Here is a 22,487-nt window from a genome sequence, read left to right as displayed (position 1 = left end):
GAGCCTCAGACACCAGCAGAGTCCCTGCTGAACCCCCAGACTTGCTGAGGAATTCAGAAAGGCAGTTTGATATCTACTTCTCCATAGACTTTTAAAATAACATTGTGTGTTGAGATACAATTCATATTTCATGACATTAACCCATGTAAACCAATGCAGTGGTTTTTAATATATTCACAGACGTGTGCAACCATCACCATAATCAAGTTTAGGACGTTGTCATCAAAAGAAATTAACAGTTGATCTCCCTAAAGCCCTGCCATTATTTAATCAGCTCAAAAGATCCTCCACTGCGTGTCTTTTTTCCACGTTTCAGATTCTCAGAGGAGAGAATCTGATCGGGTGAGATGTCTTCCCTTACGAGAGTCCCTTCTGGCTGGGAACAGAGTTGCCCAGCACAAATACTATCAATGGGTGCCTGTCCCTTTGTTGGGAGCTACACAAAGGTAACCCACCAACATCCTGAGCCTTTATAGTACCCTCTTTTTTTCCCTACCTTTAGGCTGTCCGCTCTGCAACCCATCTTTCTCGCTACCACCAGATCATCCAAGAAAACCTTTCTGAGAAAGTGAGTGTAAGGTCACATTCTTGACGTCAGGTGTGATCTCTCCTGAAGGAAGCGAGCTTCCTAGAATCAATTTTGCATGGAAACTTGATCCTGGGAGATGGACCTAAGGCAGGCAGGTGAGGGAGCTGGGCCTTTCTCCAGTCTTTCATCATCAGAAGAGCACGAAGAATTAAGCCCTACAGAAAGCGATTTGAATGACTATTTTCTCAGCAATCCTGAGTCCGTAGCTAGTTCCATTTGAGACCCACAGTAAAGAAGTTGATTTGTTAGAAATGCATTGGATGCCTTAAGGCACTAAGGATTAATATTTTGGGGGAACTCTGGTTAAAAAGGGTCAGTGGACTTTGAGGAGGTTAGAGGTCTAGGCATGTGCTTCTGCGTGGTGGTTGTCCAGAGGGTACTCCCCCTTCCCCCATCCCTTCTCACTAATGTAAACACATCTGTGCGCAGGCATGTGGAAGCTAAGGGAGGACCTGGAACCGAATGGGACCACACCTTCACATCCTGAGAGCAAACCACCTTTTATCAATTGTATAATCCCACTATGTTTATTTTTGTGGCGCCAGAGTTTAATCAAATCTTGCTTAACGTCTTTGTCAGATCTTGGGATTACCGAACCATTGGAAGAGCCCTCTGTCCAGCTTGGTCCAGAGATCTCCTTGCGACCTCGTAATGCTGGAGCTGACTGCCACGGACCTAGTAAAAAGTAAAAGTGGACCTTGGGGAATAAGATCTCATGGGGATTTTCTTTTAATTCTTAATAACAGAGGATCTGGATATTTTCTTGAAGATAAAGAAAGCAGAGATACCTACTTAAAACTCTCTCAGCCGCTCATCTCCATCTGTAGGGTAGCTTGTAAACTTCCATGCCTCCCTCACCAGCCAGTCACAGTCTGGACCTCACTCTCCTTTTTGTTCCCTCTGCAACAGCCCATATCTTAAATACACGTACCTTAAACCTGTGCCTTCCTCACTCTGCTCTCTTTGCTCATGCTCTCTGCCTCTCTCTCCTACTCGTTCTTCAAGACGCTGTTCAAGGTCACCTCTCCTATGAAGTTATTCATCCATCCTCTCTCCTCCCGACAAAATTAGAACTTTCTCTATTCCAAGCCCCCATGGCCCTTCACACACAGTTCTGTTGCATGACTCTCCACATTATTAACCTCACAGGCTCCCGCCAAAATCGTGTATTTCCCAAGGGTGAGGATCTCTCCACATCAAGCAAATTATGTCTTCACAGGTGTCAAAGAACATTATTCAGTGAATGCACATAAAGAAATTGCACTGATAGTTTTTTTGTTAGGAGGGAGCCCACCAGCTATTTCTAGCAATCAAACATAAGAGGCAATGCTTGCTTCTAATTTGAGAAAGGCAAAGAATTTTCCCAGAAACCTTCCCAAGAAACTGTCATCGCATCACAACTATTCTGATAAATTCAGAAGAAATGACTTTTGCCCGAGTTACTCTAGTAACTGAGGGTAAAGGATGGCTACTTGAGTGGAACTATTGAGATTGGTCCTTTTATTATTGAATTTCACTGAAACAAAATGCCAGCATTATTCTGTGCTGCACAAGATCTTCTACAGAAGGCTAAGGCTCAGTAGTGTAGGGGTGATGGTCAAGTGTTTGTTTTCTTTCTCTTTTAAAATATTTATTTATTTATTTATTTATTTATTTATTTAGCAGGGCAGAGAGAGAGAAAGAGAGAGTGGGAGAGAGAGAACCTTAGGCAGCCTCCACGCCCAGCCCGGACAGTCTGACTACTGTGAGATCATGACATTGGCAGAAATCAAGAGTGCGACACTTAACTGACTGAGCCACCCAGGTGCCCGAGGTGTTTTCTTTCTTTGTCAAAGAGGAGAAAAGTGAATACTGAAATCACTTGAGAAAAAAAGTGGAGAGACTACAAGCTATTTGCCTGGTTAGTGACGATGTCTTTCTCGGCATAAAGTGTCAAGTAGATCCTACATGCAGTTTAGCGTGAGGAATTGTTATTCATCTTGCCCTAGCAGCATTTGGAACTCATTTGAGTTCTATAGGCGCGTGTTCACATACCTACAGTTGGAGTATCTGATTTCATTCTCCAGAGCAATGAGGAGACCTCACAGACTGCAATGTAAATATGAGACTTAAAAAAAATTTTTTTAATGTTTATTTCTTTCTGAAGGAGAGAGAGACAGAGTGTGGGGTGGGGGGGTGCAGAGAGAGGCAGGGAGCCACAGAATCCGAAGCAGGCTCCAGGCTCTGAGCTGTCAGCACAGAGCGCGACGCGGGGCTCCAACCCACAAACTTCGAGATCATGACCTGAGTCAAAGTCGGACCCTCAACCAACTGAGCCACCCAGGCGCCCCAAATATAAGAGACTTTATGCAAGAGTCAAGATTTGATCCCGAGGGAAGGGCAAATAAGAAGAAAGAAACAAAACAAAACACAACACAAAAAGTAAACAAAGTTAAAAGAAAGAAAAAAAAAGCAGAGAGCAAGTCTGCAAAGGGAGAGCAAAAGCGTGGTTTTTGTTATTAGGATTCCTTTTGTTTTCATTCTCAAAAGAGTCAGCCAACGTAAATTTCCTTTTGCATTTATTTCCCAAGAGGGCACTTTTGGTGTCCAGGGAAAGTGCCAAGCTGAATCGTTTAGAAAATCTATTTACTCCAGGTAAAAATACTACACAAGCAACCACTTTTGTTCTTGCTCCAATTTCTTTTCTCCTATTTCCTATAGGGATTGGCGTGAAATCCCCCAAACCAAAGGCTTAAGTGCTGGGTCTCGGGACAGCAAGGAATGGAGTCTGGGAAGTCACATCCCACTCCTCATGGGAGGGGCCGGAGGTGAGGAGCTTTGAGAGGTGGTGTGGGAGGAAAGGATTGCCTGCCGAGCCCCGCCCCGCCCCAGGAAAGATGAGGAAAGACGCAGTGCACCCTTGACCTAACCTTGCAGGTGGTTAGAAGGGTGTTTTCCTTTACTTTCTGTTTGTACTTAGAGAAACAAGCCTCTTACTCCTACACTGCGTCTCCCTGTCACTCATATGTTTACTGGGTAGTTCCCCTTTTTTTATTTTTTTATTTTTTTTAAGTTTATTTATTTATTTTGAGAGAGACACAGACAGCGTGAGTGGGGGAGGGGCAGAGAGAAAGAGAGAGAGAATCCCAAGCAGGCTCTGCGTTGACAGAGTTGACAGAGCAAAGCCCAACTCGGGGCTTGAACTCCCGAACCGTGAGATCATGACCTGAGCGGAAGCCAAGCATCGGACACTTAACCGACTGTGCCATCAGGTGCCCCAGTCCCTCCCACCTTTTTCAATTGATTTCCTAAACTTCAAACTCATATATCTCAGTGCCCCCGAGATACTCATCCTCTTCTTGTTCCTTCTCTCACTGCCTTCCCAGCTGCAGCCTCCTGGTCCCGGCACCCCTGCACCCCCAACCACAAAGGCAACACATCGAGAAACTATCTCATTTCCGCACTGTCCCTCACCCTCACCCCCAACCCTGGTGCCAGGTCACCAGTTACTAAATTCCGGTGAATTTCTCCCCGGGCTCTTTCCCACTTCCTCCCAACACCCTCTCTTCTTCTGCTTCTATCATCATTTCTTCCTGTATAGCACTCTGTTGTGTGTAGCAGGTGCTTCAAGAATGTTTGGTTTTGACTAAATGAAAATGGATCTTCCCATTAATGTGCCGTAGGGTGAATGCCTGTATCAGATTCCTTAGAGCTAGGCTGAAAAAGCAAAACAGAGCAGGATCTCATGAGATGTCTGAGAGGGAGGAGTGTTAAAAAGGGATATAACCCAAATTTCCTCTGCTCTCATCAGCCTGGAGGATGAAGAGCAATCAGTTAATATTTCACAGCGCTCCCCATCTGTCTGGTCTTAACCACCCTTTTGAGCTAGGCTCTGCCCACAGAGTAATATACAATGGTCTCGATCCGTGGCTTATAGGAGTGCTTCTCAAAAACCCCAACTGTCGGCAATCTTGTTAAATTACAGATTCTGGTTCAGGAGGTCCGGGGTGGAGCCTAAGTTTCAACATTTCTAACAAGTTCCCAGGTGATGCCGAGGCGGCTGGGGTGTGGGCCACACTTTGGGTAGCTTGGATCATCTCTTTCAGAGTAAAATCTCTTTGCCACCAACTCTGGCACTGTCGACACTGAAACATTAAAACTGGCTTAAGGCTCCACAGTGTCCAGATTATGCAGCTGCGGCTTCCCGGCAGTAAGGACTCTCGTCCAAACGGGAAAGGCTCTTGGAACTGAGAAACTCTCAGACAAGTCCTCTGCAGGCTCAGAAGGCATGCTTTGAGGCAGATGGGCAGTATTTCAGGACGGGACATTTACACAGGTATGGGCGTGCTGCAGAGACCCAGCAAACATCCAGAGGCAGATAGGAACAGCACAGCAAGAAGCCGTTGCCGCGCTGGCTTGAAGTGATGGGGACTTGCCGAAACCTGGGGCCTTCAAGGCTGCTACACCACATCCTCTGAGGCCACCTGAGAGGAAACCCTCAGCTATAGCCAGAGCCACAGTGATAAAGCAAGGAGGAGGGAGGCAGGGGCGGGTGGGTGGTGGGGATACCCCAACCCAGGCTCCCCTCAGTGGTGAGTAGGGTTGGCCAACTCCAGCTGGAAGAGAGAAGGTAGGGGGCCCTGTGACCCAGTCCAGTGGGGGGCAGTAAAGAGCAAGAAGTGGATATGGGTTGGTTGGTGAAAAATAAACACTTCATCAGCCCTTGCAATAAGAGATTCAGAGTGGGTTGAGAATTCTCATCCTTTTATAGAAATATGTGGCTACTTTAAAACATACCATCCCTAAGGACAGAGTGGGGGAAAGGCCGCCGAGGCCAGGCCAGGCCCAGCAGTAAGCAAGCAATAGGTGTGGGAACCATCTCAGGCAGTCCTTGCCTATTTTGGCTCTAGCCACTACATGGAGAATCTGACCCCAAACTCTCCCACTTTACCCAACAAGTTCATTCTTTAAAGGGCTCTGGGCAAATGCATACGAGCTCAGTCCTAACTAACGTTGCTGGCTTTTCCAAGTAAAACCCCTGCTTTCTTTTCCAAGGAGCACTATCGTGTCTAGGAAAATATAAATAGGAGAGAATGGTTTCCACACACTCAGACCCCCTCCAGATGCATTGAAAACTCAGCGAAGGAAGCCGGGGCAAACCGATTATGGGAAAACACGTAGGACATTTGGACAGAAATTTTACCTGTGAGTTTGTCCCAACAGAGTCATAGCAAACTGCTGAGGCTTAGCACATCCAGCTCAGGAGCGTAAAGGATTTGTCTGACCTCATTGCTTCAGAAAAGCTCAATAGGTCACATTTCCGGCTTGGGCCACCAATGCTCCTTTGGCTTTCCCTTCCTACACACAAAATTTCAGAAGTCACCGTGCTGCTGAATTTCCTTTGGTAGCAGAAAAAACAGTCGTCGTTGAATGCAAGGAACTGATCTGACCTGGAGTCAATGATGTCTTCCTGCAAGTGACAAAAGCCTGTTTCCTCCAGCTGATAATGACACTCTGGAAATGTGTTGGACATGCATTTCAGAAGCAAATAATCCATGGCAAAGATGCAGCCTTGTGCCTTAATCGATTGAAAATGAAGACTCCTATTTCAAGACCGTTTTTTTCTATTGTGGCCAAACATATAACAGAAACCTCCCAATGTGGACTATTTTGGGGGTGCTATTTTTGTACTTTACTTCATTAGTATTAAAAAAAATTTAAGGGGCACCTGGGTGGCTCAGTTGGTTAAGCATCTGACTTTTGATTTCAGCTCAGGTCATGATCTTACAGCTTGGTGAGTTCAAGCTCAGAGCTCAAGAGCTTACAGGTTGGTGAGTTCAAGCTCAAGAGCACATCAGGCTCTTTGCTGACAGCACGGAGCCTGCTTGGGGTCCTCTGTCCCTGTCTCTCTCTGCCCTTTCCCCCGCTTGCTTTCTCTCTCTCAGAATAAGTAAATAAACAGTTTAAGAAAAAAACCTTTTTATTGAGGTATAGTTAACACACAATGTTATGTTAATTTCAGGTGTGCCACATAGGATTTGACAACTCTATTCATTACGCTGTGCCCACCGGAGTGTAGCTGCCATCTGTTATCATTTTAACCATTTTTAAGTGTATACGGTCAGTGGCATTATGTACATTAAGAATCACATTTTAAAAATAAGTTGCTAAAAATGGGCCCCTGGTCTCTCTGAAGAAATACACCGAACAGGGGTAATAAAGAAAGAGCTACAGCTTTCATTCTAGACAAGAAGGGGAAAATGTGAAACTTCCACAGGAGTAATGTTATAAGCCTAAGCAAGAAAAAAAAAAAAAAATCCCAAATCCCTCTTTTCCAGGTAGGGAAGGCGAGTAAGGGTATTAAGGGGCTCTCCGCTCATCTTTCATCAGCTTCAGGAAAGTTCCCTCAAACCTTTGCTGGATACACCTTTGCTGGATAACACTGCATTTGCAAGATTCACTGACAGGAAGTGCATCTTCCTACACATGGCAGGAAGACATTCCCCTGACCCCACACAAAGGAGTATGGTTTAGCGGGAAACTATACCATGCGTTGGTAAAAGCTAGACCTTGGGGTCCGAAAGATCTGGTTTGAGCACCAGCTCTGCTGCTTCTGGTATTGTTGCAAGACACTCAAGCAATTTGCATTCGTTTTCCTACCTATGAAATGTGCATTAGCGTTAGTGTCTACTTCATAGATCGTGGGGGATTAGGGTTCAATTAAATAAGAGAGTTGGTCAGGATGATAGGTTCTGCTGCAGTAACAAATGGACCCTGACATTTCAGTGGCTTCACCTGAGAAAAGTTCACTTCCTGCTCATGTCACAGTCTGAGGCTGCGGCTTTCCTCCAAGAGTGCTCAAGAACTTGGGCTGTTTCCAAATAGCAGCTCTGACATCTTGGAGGTCTTAGCTTCCTGATGAAGGGAGGAGTCACACTGGCTCTTTACTGGCTTGGCCTCAAAGTGACTATGTCCTTTCTGGTTATGGCCCATTGGAAGTAAGCCTATATATTTTAGATATTAGAGTCACAGCAGAACAACAGATGGTGTACTCTAAAGGACCACTGTTTAATGGATTCTTTACAAAGCTGTGAGCAAGGTTAAGAGACACCACAAGGGGTGCTGAGGCACCTCAGGGCTACCAACAGCTCAATCCAGAAAATCCTGGACTTTCCAGTACCTGAAACTCAGGGAGGGGATGTGAAATAGGGGGTGGGTAGGAATAAGTAACCTAAACTGTCTTTTTTCCTGTCCCTCTAACTCTTGCTGCTGCTTCCTCGTGGTCGAACTCAACTACAAACCAGAAGTCAATGGAGCCTGGGTGACACCATTCATTCAAGGGGAGCTTTCTGGGGTCCCAGGACAAGGGTGGAGAAGTGGGTCTGGGGCAACAAATGGAGAATGTTCGGCAGAACGTGCAGAAGGCTTAGCAATGTGCTGAGCACGTAGTTTGCACGAAAACGAGAGAAGGAAAGAAGTCAACAGTTAACTTTACCTCTGACAAAGAGAAATTCATGTTTGCTAAGGAGAATTTTTCTCTCAGCAGCACAGATTTCTCAACAAGGGCTCCGTGTCCAAACTGGGCTGTCCTTCCTCCCTCCTAAAAGATGAGTTTGACAGGAAGAATAGTGTTTTGTTTGCAAAGTGAGAAACATTGATAGCTCTGCCCCAAAGTACTTTATCTGTTCAGCCCGCAATTACAACCTGAGTTAGGACTAAGGGCCCAGTTACACTGATAAGTTGCTGTTACTGTTTTCATTCTTTAACTTGCCAACAAGATCCTCTGTTCCCTTATCTTGTCCTGGGGTCAACCCAGTAAGAGCAGGAGAAGTTGAAATTCTGACACTTCGAAGCACAGGACATTGTGAACAAGCTCACTAGTTGTTTGAGTTGGGCTTCACTAGGCTGGTCTCGGGGCCAGACTTTCCAAAGTCGAAAGCTTGGGAACACGGTTTCTGACGTCCTCATAGGTAGCTTCTCATTCTGCGTGTAAGCTGAATGATCTTTTCCAGGGGTCAAATGCATCCCTGGTTTCCTTCCCACAGTGGTGTGTTTTGATGTCAGAAACTCATAGACGGTTCGAATTCGAAGGAAGTTTAGAAGTCATTTTGCCCAACCTCCTCCCATGCCATTAACGCCTCGAAGAGATTGGGGGTCTGCTTTTGCTTGTCTGCTTTCAGTGACAGGAAGCTCCCTGAACTAACACCGGCCCCATCTTTGCGTGTGCTTGGACTCAGGGATGGGGCTTTGCCACCATTATCTCCTTCGCTGCTCTCAGTTCTCTGATGTCACTGCTACCATTTGCCCCACTTCACAAAGCAGGAAACCTCTCACAAGGCAAGAGAAGTGACTTGTCCAAGGATACACAACTAGACTGCCGTGCGGCAGGAGTCCAAACCCGGGTCTGATTTCCCCCAAACCCCAAGCTTTTCTCCGGTGCTTTTCAGGACCACCCATTCCCACCAGGAGTCTCTGAAATAGTCTTACCTGTAGTCCCCATAATTTTAGCTAATTATTCTAAATTTTGCGTGACATCAAACAATGGGAATGAAAAATCTCTTAATGGGACTATACCATTTTATCCCACTTTGCCATCTAGGAAGCGTGTCAGTGCACTTCTCAACAGTCCTGTGAGATAGTCAGTGTAATCTTTATTTTACCTGTTAGAAAGCTGAGTTTCAGAGAGTTTACACGTGCTCACATGTGCAGCCTCGTGGTGGAGCCAGAAACAGAATCCAGTTGCTTTAACTCCTGGTCCTGGGCTCCTTCCGTCACACCATGCCACTGACTCGGTAAAACATGAAAACTCAGTGTATTGGCTGTTGTTGCAGACTCCTCGAAGTGCCTTTGTCTGACCATAAGGAGAAATCACTCTGGCCCTGGTTTTCGTACTACTTCCCGTCTTTTTTCCAGCACACCGTGGCCTCCTGAAACGTTGTCCTGAGGAAGTTCAGACTCCCTGATAATAAACCCGTCCCATGCCCACTCCTTAGATCTGAATCCCAATGAGAAATTCTGTCTCCATCAACTTTACCACTTGACCTTGGTCCAAACTAGTCCTGGCGCTCCTTGGTCAACACTGTTCCTGAGACTGGATCTTAGGGACAGGAGCGGTTCAGACAGCAGGCCATCTCAGGGCCTTCACCCTTGTACAGTAGTACAATGATGCTTCTCTTTGGTTCACAGGATGCCAAACAGCTGCTTCCAAATATCCAGGTGCTTGGCATCTTGTAGAACAAAACTTTGGTTCATTGGCCAAACATCCCATTGTCATCTAATCAATCAACACATGCCAGAATGTTTTGGCATTCTGAAGACATTATGCTTAGAAGTGATTAGATTTTACTATTTCAGCCTCCAAAAAGTATCCCACAACAAAAGCTCCACACTATTTTCCAGCGCACAAATCTTCTTTCCCTGTTGCTTGCCAGTCTGACAAACAAAAAAGGTCCCCCACATTTTACAAACTCTTTAATCAGCTAAACACATCTGCATCAAAGGCCAACATGTTCTTTTGTTGAGTTACCAGAGGAAGAAGAAAGTCTTGGTTTTCTCTGATGTGATGAAGTTCAAACCAATATAAACAAGACACATTTTAACCTCCTTTACCCTGTCTTTGGGTTTATTTTATTTTTTAATTGAGGTATAAATGACATATAACATTGTATCAGTTTCAGGTATACAATGTCGTGATCTGACATTTGTACATATTACAAAGTGGTCACCATGATAAGTCTAGATAACATCCATCACCGTACATAGTCAAAATGTTTTCTTATAATGAGAAATGTGAAGATTTATTCTGTTAGCAACTTTCAAGTGTCTTTGGTTTTATATCCTGTACTTTACACAGGTTTGTCAATGAAAATTATTTCAGTTTTTCCTAATTGTTTTTCTCTTACCCGGCTACTTGGAAACACATTTTCGAGATAATTAATAACGAGTCCTTGAAGTGGTCTCCAGTGAACAAGATCTTCAAGCTTTCCCTCCAGGAGAGATGATAGTGTTTTTCCCCCCTGGGAGATTCTAGATACAACCAAAGCTTCTTTACTTCCTGCTGGAGCCGTCAATCTACTGCTACTCAAATTCCTAACAGTATCCACTTTGTATTCAGCTATCACTACATTCGTCAGACTGTGCTGAGTGCTTTGAAGACGTCATGCATTCAGTTCTCTCAAGAAGCCATTTTAAAAACAAATTTATTTTTTTTTTTTAGTAATCTCTGCAGCCAACGTAGAGCTTGAACTCACAATCTTGAGACCAAGAGTCACATGCTCTTCTGAATGAGCCATCCAGGCATACCTCCCAAGAAGCCTTTTTGATATATGACAGCATACAGAGGGTCATCACTTTGGTCAAGGTCACACGGCTACGGGGCATCAGTGATTATTGGTGGTGATCGCTGGGGCTCCAGAGCCTATGGGCCTAACCCCTCTTTCTTCACTGGCTTTCAGAGTGATCATCTTCAAACACAGGATGGAATCCACTAGCCCAGGGCATGAGGTCCGTCCCAGGATGCCCCTTCCTTGTCTTCATATGCCCTGTGCTACCATTCCCACCATAAACCCTGAGGTTCAATCTCACAGATTACAAGCGTTCCTGCCAAGCACTCCCTACTCTCCTCACGTGCAGCATCGTACTTGCCCAAACCCATACTCTACATGCTCAACATCTTTCCATGGGACAATTCCCACTCAGCGAGCAAGGACTACTCCAAAGTTAATTCCTCCCTGAAGTTCACCTGACTCCCTGCTGGTTTCCCCTTCTTCCTTGACCATGCTTACAAATTCCTTCCTGGGTTATAGAACCTAACACATTTATTGTCCTTAGAATCCTAGTACATGTTTTGAAATAATTTGTTTGCTCATCTGGCTCTCTCACCAGCCTGAGAGCTTCTTGAGGACAGGACAGATTGCATCCCTGTGTTTCCATGGCCTCTCAATCAGTGTTTATTAAATAAATGATGAACTAAAAGTATACAAGTTATGAGGATGTGTGAGTGATTACTAACATTTAACACTTCCATGGAATGCAAAATGTTCTAAATTTGTGCCTCTACAGGTTTCTTAGAATGAGCCTCAATTCTTGTCTTCACAATTAAATTAGCCTCTAATGAGAGAGAGACAGAGAGAGACAGAGAGCTCTTTCTCTCTGCATTCCAAAATCCCAGGGAAGGACCTGATTGACTCAACTCTGACACTAGAGCGATCACCACCAATAATCACATTACTCTGACATGATTATTCCCACATCATTGGGAGGAAGTTGCAATTTTATTCAATGAGACCGGGGGTGGGGTGCTGAGCTAAGAAAACAACAGATGTCCACTATAGTCTAGGGTTGGAAAGCAATCTCTTACCGGGGTTGGCAAACCCTTGTTTTTTTGGTCATCCCTCTCCATCTTTTGGAGGTTTTCATAAAGGCCTCTTAAAAGACCAAAAGGCCACCAAAACTCAGAGAAATGCCTTTCTAATAGATGCATCAGGGTCTGAGATTTTGGGGGGGCACAAAAGCCTTCTCCAGAGTTTTAAAATTACCTCATGTAGGGAGCTGTGAAGGTCCTTTCTCAGAAAGCCAGAGAATTCTGCTTTTTTTTTTTTAATGTTTATTTAGTTTTGAGACAGAGCATGAGCGTGGGAGGGACAGAAAGAGAGGGAGACAAAGAATCCGAAGCAGGATCCAGGCTCTGAGGTCCGAGCTGTCAGCACAGAGCCCGATGCGGGGGCTCGAACTCACGAACCGCAATATCATGACCTGAGCCGAAGTCGGACACTTCACCCACTGAGCCACCCAGGTGCCCTGAGAATTCTGTGTATTGACACTGCTATTTGTGTCGCTGGTGGAAGTTTCAGGGCAGTGAGGCTTTAACAGTAAAAATCTGTCGGCACCAACATACACAAAGCCAATGGAATCTAGAAGCGCTGTTCGTGTTGGGCTCAAGTCATTGCCCTGTGGCACCGTGCGCTGTATTTGAGAACAGTCCACGGAGTCTCTCCAAGCCCTCTTTCCTCGGCTGTAAACATGGAATAAACAACACAGCTGAGTTGCTGGGAGCACAGAGTAAAATCAAGTGCAGAAAACACTCGTATATGAATGTTATTCGCTTGTGCCATTTTAGGAAGAAAATGGAAAATAATTGAAGCGCTCATTTAAAAAGGAATGGTAAATTAGTTTTTGTAACTACTCCTCTGTTGGCATTACGTTTTTTGCAGTAATCAAAATGAAAACTATACCAAAAACTGGAAAAATGACTGTGGCACGTTGAATGAAGAATATCAATGTTATATTCTTCCATTTTAAGTTTATAAACAATATGTATGCGTATGAAAACAAATGAAAACGGGGGTCAAACGAACACGATTTGGTTTTTTGGGAGGAGGCAGAGTTGGGTGAGTTTTTCCTTCTAGCTTGATTTCTGTCAGTGTTGTCTGTGCTTGAAATTATATTTAAAAAAATTCTTCTTTAAAATTAAAGAAAGCAATTAAGTTTTTAAAGACATTAAAAAAATAATTGTTTATTTATTTATTTATTTATTTATTTAAATTTTTTTCAACGTTTTTTATTTATTTTTGGGACAGAGAGAGACAGAGCATGAACGGGGGAGGGGCAGAGAGAGAGGGAGACACAGAATCGGAAACAGGCTCCAGGCTCCGAGCCATCAGCCCAGAGCCTGACGCGGGGCTCGAACTCCCAGACCGCGAGATCGTGACCTGGCTGAGGTCGGACGCTTAACCGACTGCGCCACCCAGGCGCCCCAATAATTGTTTATTTTTGAGAGAGAGAGAGAGTATGGGGGGTGGGGAGCACATAGGATCTGAAGTGGGCTTTGTTCTTGAGCCCCATGCAGAGCTTGAACCCACGAACCCTGGGATCATGACCTGAGCCAAAGCCAGACACTCAACCACCTGAGCCACCCAGGCGCCTAGAAAGCATTTAAGTTTTGTCCCTGATTTCTCATAGGTGTCCGCTGAGAGAGGCAGCCGTGGGATTCTTGGCCCTTTGCCTGAGTCCTGTGGAATTCTGTTAAGTCTTCATGGAGTCCCGAGCCCAGGGAAGAGACCTAAAGGTGGAATTTCTCAAACGCTGGGATGGATGAAGACATACTGCATCTTGGGGCGCCTGAGTGACTCAGTCGGTTAAGCGTCTGACTCTCGATTTCGGCTCAGGTCAAGATCTCATGGCTTGTGAGTTCAAGCCCCACGTTGGGCCCTATGGTGACAACTCAGAGCCTGGAGCCTGCTTCAGATCCTCTGTCCCCCTCTCTGTCTGCCCCTGCCCTGCTTGTGCTCTCTTTCTCTCTCTCTCAAAACTAAACAAATAAACATTAAAAAAAAAAAAAAAAAAAAAAAGACATACTGCCTCTTAAATAGAGATGGACACGGGGAGGCCGGGCACATGTGGGCGAGTTGGTAGAATTCCCAATATTTTCGCCTGCCCGCCACCTTTTTGCCCTTCTTCTGGTATCTGTGCCCGGTCTTCCTCTGGAAGACCTGCTCCTCTCCATCTCAGTCAATGTGTCCCAGGTGGAGATGGGCTATCGAGGTTTAGAAGTCAATCGGCACTTCCATCAAGAATCATAAAGGCCTCGAGATTTTACCCTGCACACGCACACGCACAAAACTATTACTCGCAGCCAAAGCAATAGCTAAAGTGTCGGCATATTTGCTCCGCTCTCCTGAGATCCAATGCCACAGGGTGGCAAAAAGGGACAGATGACGCCTGCACACGTAGTGGGTTGTGCTATGGCACAGAAATTCAGAGCCCCGGGCCCAGTATGTTTTGAGCAAGCAGGGAGCACTGTTTCCAGAAAGTAAGTCTTTTCTCTGCACCGCCCCCCCCATGAGAACGACAGGCAAACTGGGGGTCCTTGACCTACTCAGTTGCCCACATGACTAGCTCCAGAGCTGCTCAGGAGAGGAAGGACAGACGCTGCAGTCTGGCACACCCAGCAGGTGCATTTCAGATACTCGGGGCCACGCACCCCCCAACGGTATCAGTTTTGCTTGGCCATATACAGAGGTGTACGTGTGAGCCAACCGGAACTAGTGAGGCGAAATAAAACCATCGAAGCTTTTGCTTCAGATGACAGACAACTTACTTCCCGTCTCACCTCCTCCTCACATGAGAATTTAGAAGAGCCACCTTGTGCCCAGTAGAGAAAAGTCGGTGTGAGAATCGCACCTACTCAGAGAATGCAAAATTGACAAACGGAGACGTCGGGAAAGTTGATTCTGATGTCACTACTTGAACGCGTGGAGAAAACAAGGCTTAAAACCAAGCCACGTACCTATGGAATTTGCATTTGTGGAAGGCAATTTAGGTATAGTTTTCTGTCACTTGCCAATAGAGACCTAATGGACACAGAGACCAATGCAAACCTGTATTAGTCAGGGTTCTCCAGAGAAACAGAACCCGTAGTGTAGCTAGATGATAGCCGGGTGGTGAGATAGAGAAAGAAAGAGAGAGAGAGAGATTTATTGTAAGGAATTGGCTCAGGTGATTATAGAGGCTGACAAGTCCCAAGGTTGACAGTTAGCAAGGCAGAGATACAGCAGAGCTGATGAGAAGGCTCTAGTCCACATCTGAAGGCCTGAGACCAGGAAAGCTAATGGTGGGTTTCAATTCTGAAGGCCAGAAAAAAAACCCCGTGTCTCAGTTCAAGGCTGCCAGGCAGGAGGAACTGTCTCTTACTCACAGGAGGGTCAGTCTCTCTGTCTTCTCCAGGCCTTCAACTGATTGGACGAGACCCACCCACATCAGGGAGAACCATCTGCTTTACTCAGTCTACCAATTCCAGTATTAATGGCCTCCAGAAACACCTGCACAGACACACCCAGAATAATGTTTGGCCAAATGTCCAGGCACCTTGAGGCCCAGTCAAGCTGGCATATAAAATTAGCCGTCACAACACTTTTATTATGAAATTATATTCACCAACTGTTATGTATGTGCTTAAGTCTTTTTCTTTGGTGGATCCTTAAAGGCCCTAACTAATTCAATTTTGCAATTTTTATTCTTTCAGACTCTTGGGAGACAAAGGGGCTCCTTCGATGAATCGTTTGTTGACTCATTTCATCCAAGGTTTTGTTAGGGGTTTTAAGAACTTAGAACTGTGTTTTCATAGTTGTATTGTTCCTTAGGCTAAATTGAATCTCCTGGGTAGAGCCTTTCCCCCTTATCTCCCCCTTATTCCCCCATACACACCTCTCCTCTTCCTGAAATAAAAATGGCGGGCAAAAACCAGGGGGAGGGTAGATAATTTTTCAGGATAAAAATCTATTTGGCTTTCTCATGCTATTTTAAGTTCATGATCCTGTTCAGTTGATATTCATTTCACATGCCTGGCTTTCATCACGATGATTACCCATTTAATTACATTTTAGCTGAAACAGCCAGATAGCATTTCAGTGAGGTTGAGACAAACCTGAGCCTCACTTCCAGGCTTTTCTGAATCCTTCTATTTCTCTGTGTTATCTTTACAGGCAGAGTTTAATACAGAGATGACAATGTAGATAATTAGCCTTCTAATGGTGCCAGGTACATTAAAATATGGCTTGATTTCATTTCTGTTCCACATTACGTCTTCACACATGGCTCATCCAAGTATTTCCCCCCCTGTAGGCACTTCTTCTCAAGGGGATCAGCAGTCCCTCTGCCAGAGGACCAGTCAGCCAAGAAGGAAAGTATGTGAATGAAACCTCATTCAGGAAGGAAGGGGGTTTCTTTTCATTTTTTCCCAGGGCTCTCCATCTTGACTGTAGAGTGGAAACTCCTGGCCTCTCCAGATGCTGAGGAATATCCCCCAGCCACTCAGCTCTCTGGGAGAATTGAAAGGAGGCTTGCCTCTCACTGGCTCCTCTCCACAGTGCCAGACACCGATAGAAATGGTGGAATAATGGCTCCGTCTCGTTTATCTGCCAGCAAGCAGAGAAGCTTTGCCCCTCATCTCCTCCTCAGGGAGCTCAACAGAGGGCTTTCCCACCCCACAAGGGGAGCCCTGAGTCCTCTGCTATTTGACTTGTGACAGGTGAATTTGTCAGGGAGAATAGGAGGCTCAGGGTTAGCCTTGGGTTAAGCCACAATCTCTAAGACACCAGCTGTACTTGAAATATAGCTGTTGAGGGGCGCCTGGGTGGCTCAGTCGGTTAAGCGCCTGACTTCAGCTCAGGTCATGATCTCACGGTCCGTGACTTCCAGCCCCGTGTAGGGCCCTGTGCTGATTGCTCTGAGCCTGGAGCCTGCTTCGGATTCTGTGTCTCCCTTTCTCTTTGCCCCTCCTCTGCTTGTGCTCTGTTTCTCTCTCAAAAATAAATAGACATTAAAAAATTAAAAAAAAAAAAAAAGAAATATAGCTGTTGTTGTATTGTCGCTAAGTGTGGCTTCTTGTCTCTTTTTAAAATTTGGTTTAGAATCTGGAGGAGAGACTAGGCAACAGCTTCAAGCCCCAAACCTCCACCCAGGACACGAGAGCACTGGCAGGGAGTGCAGCGGGCTAGTGTAATAACATGGTACCGAGTTCCCAAGAAAAGACGAGCGTGGAAGACTAAAGCCATGCGGAGCGTGGGGACCTGTTTTCCCCCTTCCATTCTTTTCTGCGTCCCATCAAACATGTAAGGTGGTTTTGACTGCAAGATATTGTGGACAGCAAGTGAGTCACAAGCCAGTCTTTGGAGTTCCCTTTAGCTTTAGCCTCTGAGATGCGAATGCAAACCACTAAACAAAAACACAAATGAGTGTCATTTGTCATTACGATCAAGCTTATGAATATGAGACCTCCCCCAAAAAAAAAACTAAACGTAATTTAGGGAGAGATGTAAAAAGAAAACCTGAATAAGTGGAGGAGTGGCATGTCCCTGGAAAGGAACACTAAGTTCTATAAATGTGCTAATTATTCCCAAAATAATATGTTGGTTTCATGCAGTTCAAATCAAAATCTCAATGAAAAATTTTGGACACTCCAGAAAATGATTTTATTTCCCTCCTTAATTTTTTATTATGAAGGACTTTTAAATAAACATAAAAATTGAAAAAATAGTAGAAAGAACACCAAAATATCCACTTAGATTCGATAATTGCTAATATTTACCCATTCATGCATGTTTGTGTGTATGTATATGATTATACATGTATTTATGTGTATATATACATACACTATATTTATATACACATACCAAAGGGGTGCCTGGGTGGCTCAGTCAGTTAAGTGTCCGGCTTTGGCTCAGGTCATGATCTCGTGGTTCGTGAGTTCGAGCCCGGCATCAGGCTCTGTGCTGACAGCTCGGAGCCTGGAGCCTGTTTCAGATTCTGTGTCTCCCTCTCTCTCTGCCCCTCCCCTGCTCATGCTCTGTCTCTTTCTATCTCTCAAGAATAAAAACAAAAAACAAAAAAAAAACTTACCTACACATATCATGTATATACATAATTGTACTGTGTTCTTTATTGTTGCTGAATCCTACGAAACCAAGTTGCAGACATCGTTACACTTCACCCTAAATATTTGGATATCCGTGTCCTCAAAATACAATTTCCAATATAACCACAATGACATGATCATGTCGAGAAAATTAATAATGATTTCCTAATACCTATTTCATATTTAAATGTCTTAGTTGGCCTGAGAATGTCATTTATTGCTGCATTTTTCCCTTCAGATCAGAACCTAATCACGCATCACAAGTTGCATTTTGTTACTATGACTATCTAGTCTCTTTTATTGTAGAAAACAATCCCTCCATAAGATTTTTCACATCTTAGGCTTCCGGAAATTAATTTTGTTATTTTGAAAATCATTTTGATCTTCTGAAAGCATCAAGCCATGCTTTTGGCCTGGACGCGTCTGATTATCTCTTCATGGTGCACTTTATCTTACTCTTCTAGACTCCGTATCTTGTAAAAAAAATTTTTTTAACATTTATTTATTTTTGAGAAACAGAGACAGAGTGTGAGCAGGGAAGGACTAGAGAGAGAGAGAGAGAGAGAGACAGAATTAGAAGCAGGCTCCAGGCTCTGAGCTGTCAGCACAGAGCCCGAGGTGGGGCTCGAACTCATGAACCGTGAGATCACGACCTGAGCCGGAATCAGATGCTTAACCGACTGGGCCACCCAAATACCCCTAGACTCTGTATCTTCTAAACAGGCTTGATTAGAGTCAGAGTAAACATTTTTTAAAAGGCTTATTTATTTATTTTTGAGAGAGAAAGAGAGAGAGACAGAGAGAGGGAAAAAGAGGCAGAGAGAGAGAGAGAGAGAGGGAGACAGGGAATCCTAAGCAGGCTCTGTGCTGTCAGAGCAGAGCCTAATGTGGGGCTTGAACTCATGGACCATGAGATCATGACCTGAGCTGAAATCAAGAGTTGGACACTTAACCAAGCCGCCCCATTAAAATATATTTTAAACAGTTACCTTTGCTAAGTCACGTGAACACACACACACACACACACACACACACACACACACACCAAACTAGCATGGCTTCTTCCAGAGAGAACTATGAATACAGTATTGACAATGCACTTGCTGACTCTGTTCCATTGTTTAGGATCATATTAGAACAAAGTCCCTTTCAGCAGAAGCCTATTCAACAGGCATATTAGAGAAGGATGGATGATGCTTGCAGTTGAGAAGAAAGAAAAAAAACAAAACAAAACAAATTCACACAAACAAATAATGGGTCAGGATGTAATAGGGTTTTTCCCTGCTCTCCTGGAAGGCAGTCTATTTACTCAAGAGTGAGTGTCAGTACCAGCTTTGAAACTAGAACAAAATACCCCACTGATAGCCTGAGTGAAGGTCGTGAGAGAGTGACGGGGAGAATACGGTGCAGTCCCAGGCAAACCGGGATTGGGGAGGAGAGCTGGACCAGAAGCCAGGGCATGGCTGCTGTGCAGGCAGAGGGACCGGGGGAAGAACACAGTTGTGTCATCGCACTGTTTCCGAGTCCGCACCTCTGTGTGTCTTTCTCCATATGTAGACCTAACAGGAAAAAAATTACTACCTCTACTCCTCCCACCCCAACGCTGAAACTCTAATGGGCTCTGGAAACAGATAGATGGTGTCCTGAAAAGGCCTTTCTTCTGCTCTCTTCCTTGATGGGTTTCTGGCAGCCGGTTGGAAAGCAGGGGTGAAGAAAGCTAAATCACTTTGTCTGACAGAGTCACACAAATGGTACACAGGGGCGAAGTGACGATATCACTGCTGTTGGAGGTGGCTATATGGGACCCCTAAGGACAGGCCAGCCTGAAGCCAGCCTTTCTGGGTGAGCTACCCTGTGACATTCTCAGCTGGGCCCCTCCCCCTCTTGCTACAGCTGATCTTCTAGAACGAAGAGTTGATTCAGTTGGATTTGACCTACAGAGTGGATTATTTTCTAGAGTAACCAGAAAGAGTGTCCTCTCCCTACTTTTTAGGAAGGAAGAGAATACTTTGATTACTATAATGCTGGCATGGGCAGTCGAGTAAAACTGTCCCATTGTTTTGCTGACAGTATTGTCCTATGCTCACTTCCTCTTCCTCCCTCCCAATGGCAGCACAGACAATGTGGAAGGGACAATTCACATAGTTGTACAGACTCAAAAACATGGGCTGAATAAGCTGTTCTTGAGAGAAAAGCAAAGTCCACACCTCTTAGATAGGATAATCTAGTTCAGATAATCAAATTTCTCCAATAATGGTTCACCTCTCCCTTTTCATGTTTTTCTTGGAAGTCCCAAGCTCCAATCGATCTCTTATTATTTCTTGGTGATGGAAGCATCTGGGTTCTATCTGAGAAGAGGCATCCAAATTAGATATGGTGCTATACACTTACGTCAATTGATCAAGAGGGTTTTCATTTGTAGTAATTGCACAATAACTCTTGAATGCTACGCTAAGCCTAAAGCAATTATGGAATATGATTATATCAGCCGACTGCCTTGCTTTTCATCATCCTGCAGTTAAATGTTTGCAGCATGCATTTTGAGCCCAGGCTACAAACTGGCATAAAAAGCTTCTACTCTGTGTACTTTTCCATAGTTAAAAACAACAACAACAACATTCCTTTAAGGCACACACATTCCTTTAATAGTCGTATGCTATTGCCATTTTATTTTTTGCTATTGCCATTTTTTGATAAAAACAAAACTGTGCTCAGTGCATAAAATTCAAATAATAGAAATAGTTATGTTAATAAAAGTAGCTAACAGTCCTTCAGGGTGTCCTACTCATTAGGTGCCAGGAATGATACAAGGCATTTCATAGACAATATGGTATGATAAGGACTGTCACTGTATCATACCTGCCGTAGGATCTCTGAGGCCTGTCGCCACACTGGGCACTAACCCTGTATTTGTTGGGTCACAGGGAAGTGTGAGGAATCTAGGGGGAGGAGCCTGGCAGGTGATGTGGGTGTTTCTTGGGGGGGAAGAGGTGGGGAGTATGATCAGGGCAGCTGGTATGGAAGTGTTGCCTATTTGAACAACCAGTACAGGTGAATCCACCTGCTGAATATCATTAAATGCTGCTGGGCCTTGTGCTACAGCTCCTATTCTCTACACAACGCTGCAGGGAAATCCTTCATTTACATCCATTTACAGAGAAGGATATGAAGGTTTACAGAATTAATTCATTAGTTATTTAATTAATTTTAATGTTTATTTTGAGAGAGAGAGAGACAGTGAGAGTGGGAGGAGGGGCAGGGAGCGAGGGAGACACAGAATCCGAAGCAGGCTCCAGGCTCTGAGCCATCAGCACAGAGCCCGACGCGGGGCTTGAACTCACGAACTATGAGATCATGACCTGAGTCGAAGTCAGACACTTAACTGACTGAGCAACCCAGGCGCCCCAAGGCTTACAGAATTTAAAGACCTTGCCCAAGATCACACGGCGAATACAAGGAAATAACTAACTGTTAAAAATTAATGGATTTTGGGGGGCACAGTTTTAGGTTTATAGACAGACTGAGTAGAGAATATGAAAGTTCCCATATACCCTCTTGCCTGCACACCTTGTTTCCCCTGTTATTAACATCTTGCATTAGTATAGTACCTGTGTTATATTTCTTAAGCCAATATTGATATGTTATTATTAACTTAAGTCCATAATTTACCTTAGCTTTCACTCTTTGTGTTGTATATTCTATGGCTTTTGACAATTGTATAATGGCATGTGTCCCACATTACACTACCACACAGAATAGTTTTACTGCCCTAAAAATCCTTGGTGTTCCTCTTCGTCCCCCCCCCCCTCCTGCCCCCCACCCCCTGGCAACCCCTGCTCTATTTACTGTCTCCACAGTTTCACCTTCTTCCAGAATGTCAGATAGCTGGAATCATACCGTCTGCAGCCTTTTCAGAGTGGCTTTTGCTGACCAATATGCACTTAAATTTCCTTCAGGTCTTTCTGTAGCTTGAAAGCTCATTTTTGCTCTCACTCAATCAAATTCCGTTGTCTGGATGCACCACTGCTTGTGTATCTATTCACCTACCGAAGGACATCTTGGGTTGTTTCCAAGTTTTGGTAGTTTTGAATAAAGCAGCCATGAACATTCAGGTGCAGGTTTCTGTGTGGACATACATTTTCAACTCATTTCTACAAATGCTTAGTACAATTTCTGCATCACATGGTAAGAGTATGTTTAGTTTTATAAAACTGCCAAACTGCCTCCCAAAGTGGCTGTACCTTTTGAAGTCCCACCAGCAATGAGTAAGAAAAAATGGAGTGTTGAATCACTATATTGTACACCCGAAATTAGTGTAACATGATGTGTCAACTATACTCAAATAAAAGACTTAAAAAAGAGAAATAACTAACATTTATACAGAATTGTATAATTTACAAAGCACTTTTATCTGTATTAACTGTACCCGGATCACAGAAAGACAGATGTCTCCCAAAGTAAGGTCCATAAGTATGTTGTAACGAGATGATGGACTTTTATGTGTAA

The sequence above is a fragment of the Panthera uncia genome (assembly GCF_023721935.1).
Source record: "Panthera uncia isolate 11264 chromosome A1 unlocalized genomic scaffold, Puncia_PCG_1.0 HiC_scaffold_16, whole genome shotgun sequence".
In the NCBI taxonomy this organism is placed as follows: domain Eukaryota; kingdom Metazoa; phylum Chordata; class Mammalia; order Carnivora; family Felidae; genus Panthera; species Panthera uncia.
This window is presented reverse-complemented; position numbering follows the sequence as displayed.